This window comes from Lupinus angustifolius, chromosome LG16, assembly GCF_001865875.1.
Source record: "Lupinus angustifolius cultivar Tanjil chromosome LG16, LupAngTanjil_v1.0, whole genome shotgun sequence".
NCBI classification, from domain to species: domain Eukaryota; kingdom Viridiplantae; phylum Streptophyta; class Magnoliopsida; order Fabales; family Fabaceae; genus Lupinus; species Lupinus angustifolius.
Genome location: NC_032024.1, coordinates 4,290,369 through 4,297,874, shown reverse-complemented (window position 1 = coordinate 4,297,874; position 7,506 = coordinate 4,290,369). Strand labels below are relative to the sequence as shown.

The 7,506-nt window shown below is 30.0% G+C and overlaps 1 non-coding gene across 1 annotated transcript; it reads right to left on the bottom strand.

The window, feature by feature from the left end:
• On the bottom strand, positions 572–654 carry TRNAL-UAA. Its single transcript has one exon. It is a non-coding gene; the product is annotated as a tRNA-Leu (tRNA).

Sequence of the window (7,506 nt, the reverse complement as noted above, 5' to 3'; positions counted from 1 at the left end):
AGATTTATACATTGATAGTGTAAGAGTTTTTTACATTATCATTATTCACCATTCATTTTCAATTACCATGACTCTTCAAAAACAAATTTGAATGTAAAATAGATAATGTACTGACTACACCATGTCACAGTAGAATGCAATGGGAAATAATGCATACCCCAAAATTCCATTATTCTTGAGATAAGATTAAAATGTCCACACATTTTCAGGCCACTATAGCTCATGAGATACGTTACTTACTATCATTGGTGATTGCCAGATCTGAAAAGTACATAGAAAACTTTTGGCATGCTAGTGTTTTAATATCTTATCCTTTTGAACCAACTTCAAAAAATTCATATAACTCTTGTAAATTATACTAATATGCATTGCACTGCCATGTATTTTCCTTTGAAATATTTTATTATTAATTGTGAAATCCTTAGAAATATTCGAATGATACAAAAGTTACATTTAATTAATGAAAAGTATGCTTGTGTTAAATGTGTGATCTGTTTCAGCCAATGAAAATAGAAACATAGATAACATTTTATAAGTTGAATGATTAAAAAATATGTATGATTGAAAAAACTGCTGGCTGTGGGGTTCGAACCCACGCGCACTTCTGTGCAGAAGATCTTAAGTCTTCCCCCTTAACCACTCGGGCAAACCAGCTACTTGATGATGCTCACATATTATATAGTATTATATATTTAATTAAATGTTGAGAAAATATATATTTAATTCATTTTTACTTGAAAAATAAGTGGTACATACTTTTGGATACAAAAGATATGACTCAAGTACGAATACAAATTTAACCCACTACAAAACTCATATCCATTCCTCTTTTAACTTAACAAAAATTGATAAATTTAAAAGTGCAATCTTTTTGTTGATATGCATTCTCCTTCTCTTTTGATGGTAGAAGTACTTATGAATGGAAATACCAATTATTATTTCAGGTAAAAAAAATGCTTTTTTAATTAAAAATATCCCCAAATTTTATGAGTAAAGAATTATTATTTTTAAGATTGTGTTGTCTCCCGAAAAAACAAATATTGGTCTAAAGTATATATTTCAGTTTAAATTTACGGTATGTCATTGCTAAAAATACAAAAGGAATAAGCATATAGTAAGATTGCCACTTAACTCATTCTAATGAGCACATAAGTAAGAATTGTGACTTAACTGATGAAATATGAAAAAATAAATTATACTGACTTTTACAACTTTTAATATTGACACAACTAACTTTTACAACTTTATATATTGACAAAAAAAAATACAGGTTTTGTTTAAAAAAACTAGATGTAGTCGTGAACTTATAGTTGTAAAGGTTCCTAAAAATTCATAGTCATGTATGTAGTTTATTAAACTAAAATTGTTCAGTAAAACTAGTTTTATAACTAACTAAAATTTAATTATTTATTAATTGAAATTTAGTTTTATTAATTAGTTATAATTTTACATATAATATTTTATTTATTCGTTTTATTTTCAATTTTTAAAAAAATGCAATCAACTTATATAAGTTTATAATATTTTTTCACTATTGATATTATATATCGTTAAAATATATAATATAAAAATATTGTATATATTTATCTAATAATCAAATGCAAGAATGATTTATACATCACATAAAAATCAGGTAGAAAAATATTGAAGAGCATCTAATGTAATTTTAAATTGAAGTTTTAATTGAGGATATTTAATATTATTTTTTTAATATTGAAGAACAATATTGATAAGTAAATTATTGAACTTTTATTTTCTAGATACTACTTGAAGTAATTTTTTAAAAAGTAGTTTTCAAAATATTACAAATTTGCTTTCTTAAACTGCTCTAAAACCTTAACCTCTTCTCTTTCTTACTTTTTGAAGAGAAAAAAATAAGATTACATGTCATAATAAATAGAGAGACCAAAGTCAAAAACTCATACAAGACGAGACAAGCAAACCTATGTAAAGCCAAATATATATTTGCAATTTCAGACACAAAGTTCACATAAGGTAAATAAAAAAGTTTTTTACTGTTTGTCATAAGGCAAACATTAACCATGACTGAGTATTGACTTGAGAAACAGTTAAGTAGGAATATATATATATATATATATATATATATAAACAACTAATAGATGATTGATAATACATTAAAAAAATCGATTCTAATTAAAATTTAGTACTAAATGATAGCACTTAGAAAATAAATGTATGTGTCTCCAAATATGATATGTTGGTTTTGTCTTCATGTAAGTTTTTCTTATTAACTTTATGGTAAAGAGGAAAATACTTAATTTTTCAAAAAGAAAATCCTTATTAAAAGAATTTGAAGATAAATGTAGTGCCTTTCAATCACTAAAATAGCAACGTAATAACATTTTCAATTCATAGCCCTTTGGGGTGGGAGGCTGAAATTGATTCAACTGTATAGCTAGCAAAGTATGAGGAGAAAACATGGGTTCAGTGATCAAACATGGGACAACATAAACAATTATTCTTCCTATGATGTGCCATAACCTTAGTCACTCTTTTACTATTATATAACTGATTTAAATATTTAATAATATGGAATGAAACTTTTATGAATAAAAAAAGACTGGACAAGATTGTGGAAAATATGGTACAAAAAAACATAATGGATGTGTTCGACACACTCGTTCGAAAATCAACTAAAGTTTAAAAATCAGGTGTTGAAAGGTTGTATATTAATAGAGTTGCGAAATACGAAGGGTACATATACTCAATTTCAAACACTTAGAAATGGATTCTTTATCCTCACTTTAATTAACATATTAAACTAGGCCTATAAATTATGTTCAATAGCCAAAATGTTTTTTTAACATTATTCCTTTATGCTTCAAAAATCTATAGTTTAGGAGTAATGCACATATATTTTATGCTTGTTTCAACCATAGACCCAAGAAATAAATTTGAATCAAATGATATTTTGAGTAGAGATTGAGACATGGATACATACCATTGTCAGCATTAAGGGTGGAAACAGACCAGACCGCCTACCAGGGGCCTATTACTTGGCCTAGGCCAGGCCAGACTTTCTTCGTAAACAGGTCAGGCACAGGATTTTTGAAAAGCCTATTTAGTTAAATAGGCCAGACTGTAGGTCATCCAAAAGGCCGGCCTATTTAATTATATTATATAATATGTTCATATTATACAATTTTAATATAAGTAATATTATTATACATATGTAATATTAATATAAAAATATAATTTAATTGTTAGTGTTAGAAGAGTCTAATTAAAAGTAGGAATATTAACCTATCTAAATGTAGATATGATGACCTATTTCAAGATGATATAGTAAAACAGGCTTTTAAACAGACTAACAGGCCAGACCAGGCTTTTAAACAGGTCAGACCTAGGCTTTGAATTTTTTTTTAAACAGACTAACAGGTCAGGCTCAGACTCCTACATACTATATAGGTTGGGCCTGTTTAAGGCAAAGCCTGGCCTGACCTATTTCCACCCTTAGTCAGCATGGAGGCCATCATGTTCCCTCTACTCCAAAATATTTGTCATATTTATAAAGCTCGATGATTATTAATGAGAATAATATTTATGTACTATTATGAATGATTTATATATAATTTATATATCATTTTCTTTATTTGTATAATTTTTATTTAAGAATCATTGATGATTAAATATAAATGATCCATAATAGAGAGTTTATGAAAAATTCTGACTGTGCGTATATTTTTCTTTATTTAAGAGTTAATCACATTGACACCTCATGAGTTTTAGTGAAATTACACAAATTACCCCTCACTTTTCTACACTTACACAAATCTCCCCTAGTTTTTATACTTTCATTAAACTGACCATCCCTGCATGAGAAATAAGTGTAATCTTTTAAGTAAAAAATGTGATAAATGCAACTAAGTTAAACAAAACATGACATATTGTAAAGAAAAATTCAAATAATATACAAATCAATGTATTTTTATTATTTTTTGTTACAAAATGTATCAACAATTCTGAAGAGATATTGTTTAAATCACTCTTATACTATATTGTAACAAACCAAAAATAATAAAGAAGTATCGACTAATATATTATTTGGACTTGTCTCCACAATATACCATGTTTTATTTAAATTAATTACATTTATCACATTTTTATTCAAAAAATACACTTATTTCTCATTCAGGGTGATCAGTGTAATGAAAGTATGAAAATTAGGAGATTTGTGTAGGTGTAGAAAGTAAAAGATGATTTATGTAATTTCTCTAAAACTCAGGGGTGTTCAGTGTAATTTACTCTTTGTTTAACTATTCCAACTTTTTACATCCCCTCACTCGAAGTTATTCCCCACATCAATTTCTAGCTTTCAAAAAGGCAAATCTCTTGGACGTTGAAAAAGCATAAGTATTGTTTATAATGAATAATAATAATAATAATAATGATGATGATAATACAAAGGCCCTATCTATTTGTTTTTTAACTTTCCTCATAGGGTCATAGAACTAATAAAGTGCGATCAGGCTTTTTCATGGGTGTGTATCTTAAAAGGGTAGCATTATTTTAGCATTATCTATGTCTTGGAACTCTTAATCCCTATTATTTTTCATCATTATATATAAAGGTCACTATCTAATTTGGGGAGTGGTGGAATAATGCATGGCTAACAATGGATTACCTAGATTATATATTTTTTTTTAAATTTCAGATGCAGAAAACAAATAATAAAGTAACTACTAGATTTCCTTAAAAAAAGTCAATTAAGTAGCTAGGCATGCGCGTATTATCAATTATTAATCCTACACTGAAATCATAGCATGAACCATGTTTTCCCCCCTTCTGTTTTGACCTATTGATAGAACTAGTCTATGAGGGGGGTGTGACCAATGTGTACCATACAAGGCACTATTTAAATTTTAGAAGATGACTTCAGAATATATTTAACTCAAGTATTCGATAAGTAAATTAAACCGGAAAAATGTATCTTTCGTTCTCACTATTTATGAGACATCATTTATTTAAAGTTTAGTTTAAAAAACATTATTTAACTAAACTCTTTTGGAATATAGTGCATATTCATTTTTATTTTGACACCACAAATTATTTTAAGCACTCAATTTTGTTTGAACTATTACATGACAAGTTTCATATGGTTGATTTTTATTTATAAATGAACCAATACTAAGAAAACCTGTCATTATTTTATGCCACCTTTGGTTGCTTTTAACTTTTCAAAGACAGTTCCAAGAAGTTGAACAAGTTTTGTAAGCTAATTGGGGCTTCATCTTTAAAGATATTGAAAAAACTGCATCACTGTTATGGAGGAATACAGTTCTAGATGCTGAGAAGATAAGAAGTCATTCCAACATTTTGCCATTTGTGTCCACAAAGAAGAGCCATTAATGGCATGCATCAATGCCATGGACAACCTGCAGCAATGGACTCCAATGTCCGGCGAGCCAAAATAAGAACATGTTATGATCCTCTGTCGGCTTTATAGGTTAGGGCGAGGCGTGTCGAAGCAGCCAACGGAGATGGAAGTGTGGCAGGCGAGCTTGTGGGAAAAATGAAGAACATCATCTATACATTTCGTGACCATGTCCATGGTATAAGCATTATAGCGTTTTCGATCTGTGTAGCCGACCCCATCTAGTGGAATAAAGCAGCAAAACTCATCACTAGATGCAATAGCCTATTGAGGGAAGTAAGAACTACACCAATAATTACAAAAGAAATCTCTCAAACTTGAACTGTCATCTGCACTATATTATCAAATAACAAAAACCATATCACAGAAAATTGTATCCAAGAGGGCCCCTGAGGTGATGACCTTATACAGATACACACATATCAATTGTTGGATCAAAAGCTTATAGTCTTATACTATGCAAACTGGTGACACGGGTTAATTGCTTAAGAAATAGTTTGATATATAAGAAGTCTCTTTAAACATATCATACATCAGTGCTAACCATTTTCAATGCCAACTAAATCGTGATCTAATATGATACATGGCTGCATATGTTAAGACCCCACAGTATATGACTGGAAAAGTAGGAACAAGATGAAGTTTTTTTTTTTTGAAAAGTAGCATATCAATTCAAGCTTCCTTTGGATAACCCTACCAGTTTATCTGAGATTTAAGTTCAAAGAGTTCCAAATATAGCCTATGTGCCACAGGTTGGACATGTCTACATGGAAGAACCATGCCTGAAAGGATAAAGAAATAAATATGATATATTCACACACCAAAAATAGCAATACTGATACAACAACCAAGCTTCAATGGTAGTCCATTGGGGGTAAAAATAGCAATTACTGATAGAACACCAAAATTAGACACAGTAATTTTATTAATAAACACGGGAAATGCAGACAATAAAACAATAAACTTGTTTCTCAGAGACCAAACTCTCCTAATATATACATAATACAACAAATTAAGAAGACGTTGGTCTAGTGGTGTAAGGTTACATTGGATCCCCAGATAGGCCAAAATGTCAAAAGTTCAATTCAGGATAACGACACTTGTTAGGAGGAGCATCTACACATCTCGAAAGGGATTAGTTCCTTACTTATAGGATAAAATTGTAGACTTGGTTATACCAAAAAAATACATAATACAACAATGGCTTATGTCCTAGAGACGTGTGTCTCCTACAGAGAGTATTCTCTGCCCCCGAACTCAAACTCCTTTACACACTAGCAGCCCCTATTTCTAATAGGCGACTGCCAACTATATGGGACCTATAAGAGTCACATAGCAGTTATCATTACAAGACAACAAATACCATTCAGACACCAAGACAAATTTTCCTGCATAACTACATGCATTAAAAGAATAATAATTCAGATAAAAAAGGAAGAAAAAGAAGTAATATAAAAACCTGACAGAAGGTAGAGCAATAAGAAAGCATATGTGGCACGATTTTAAGCACGAGAGCCTTATCCAGAAAATGGGGGCATTGTTATCCCAACAAATGTAAGAAACAAACAACTCTGGCAGATCCATGGAGGTCCAACATGATAGGGATGCTAATTCCTTATGCAGATTCTTCGGTAAACGTGAGTTTGTTACAAACATGATTACAAATGATATCCAGTACATGCAAACAATTTAACTTACAGTAAAGCGTACTGACAAGATTTTTCAACAGACTCTAGCCCCAGAGTTCCAATATCTAGAGTTGCCCCCAAATCTTCTTTGCCCCCTCTCTCTCTTTTCTTTATCTCTTTATATCAAATACCAAATCAAATAAAAAGGCAAAATCATCACTAATGACTTCAACATCTGTATTTCATTAAAATAGTAGCCATTTTCAGAACATCAATAGAGAATTCAATGAATTTGTACAAACCTGGTCCTATAGCTAATGACGTGGGGTATGAATATCAAGACACTCAGCTTTCATCATTTCAACGGAATAAATTTTAAAAGCTCAGGAAGTAAATAAATTATAAAATAAAATAAAAAAACTACATGAAGCAAAGCAAATTTCCACAGCCGAAGACATAGCTGAATCACTTAGAGCAATAAGA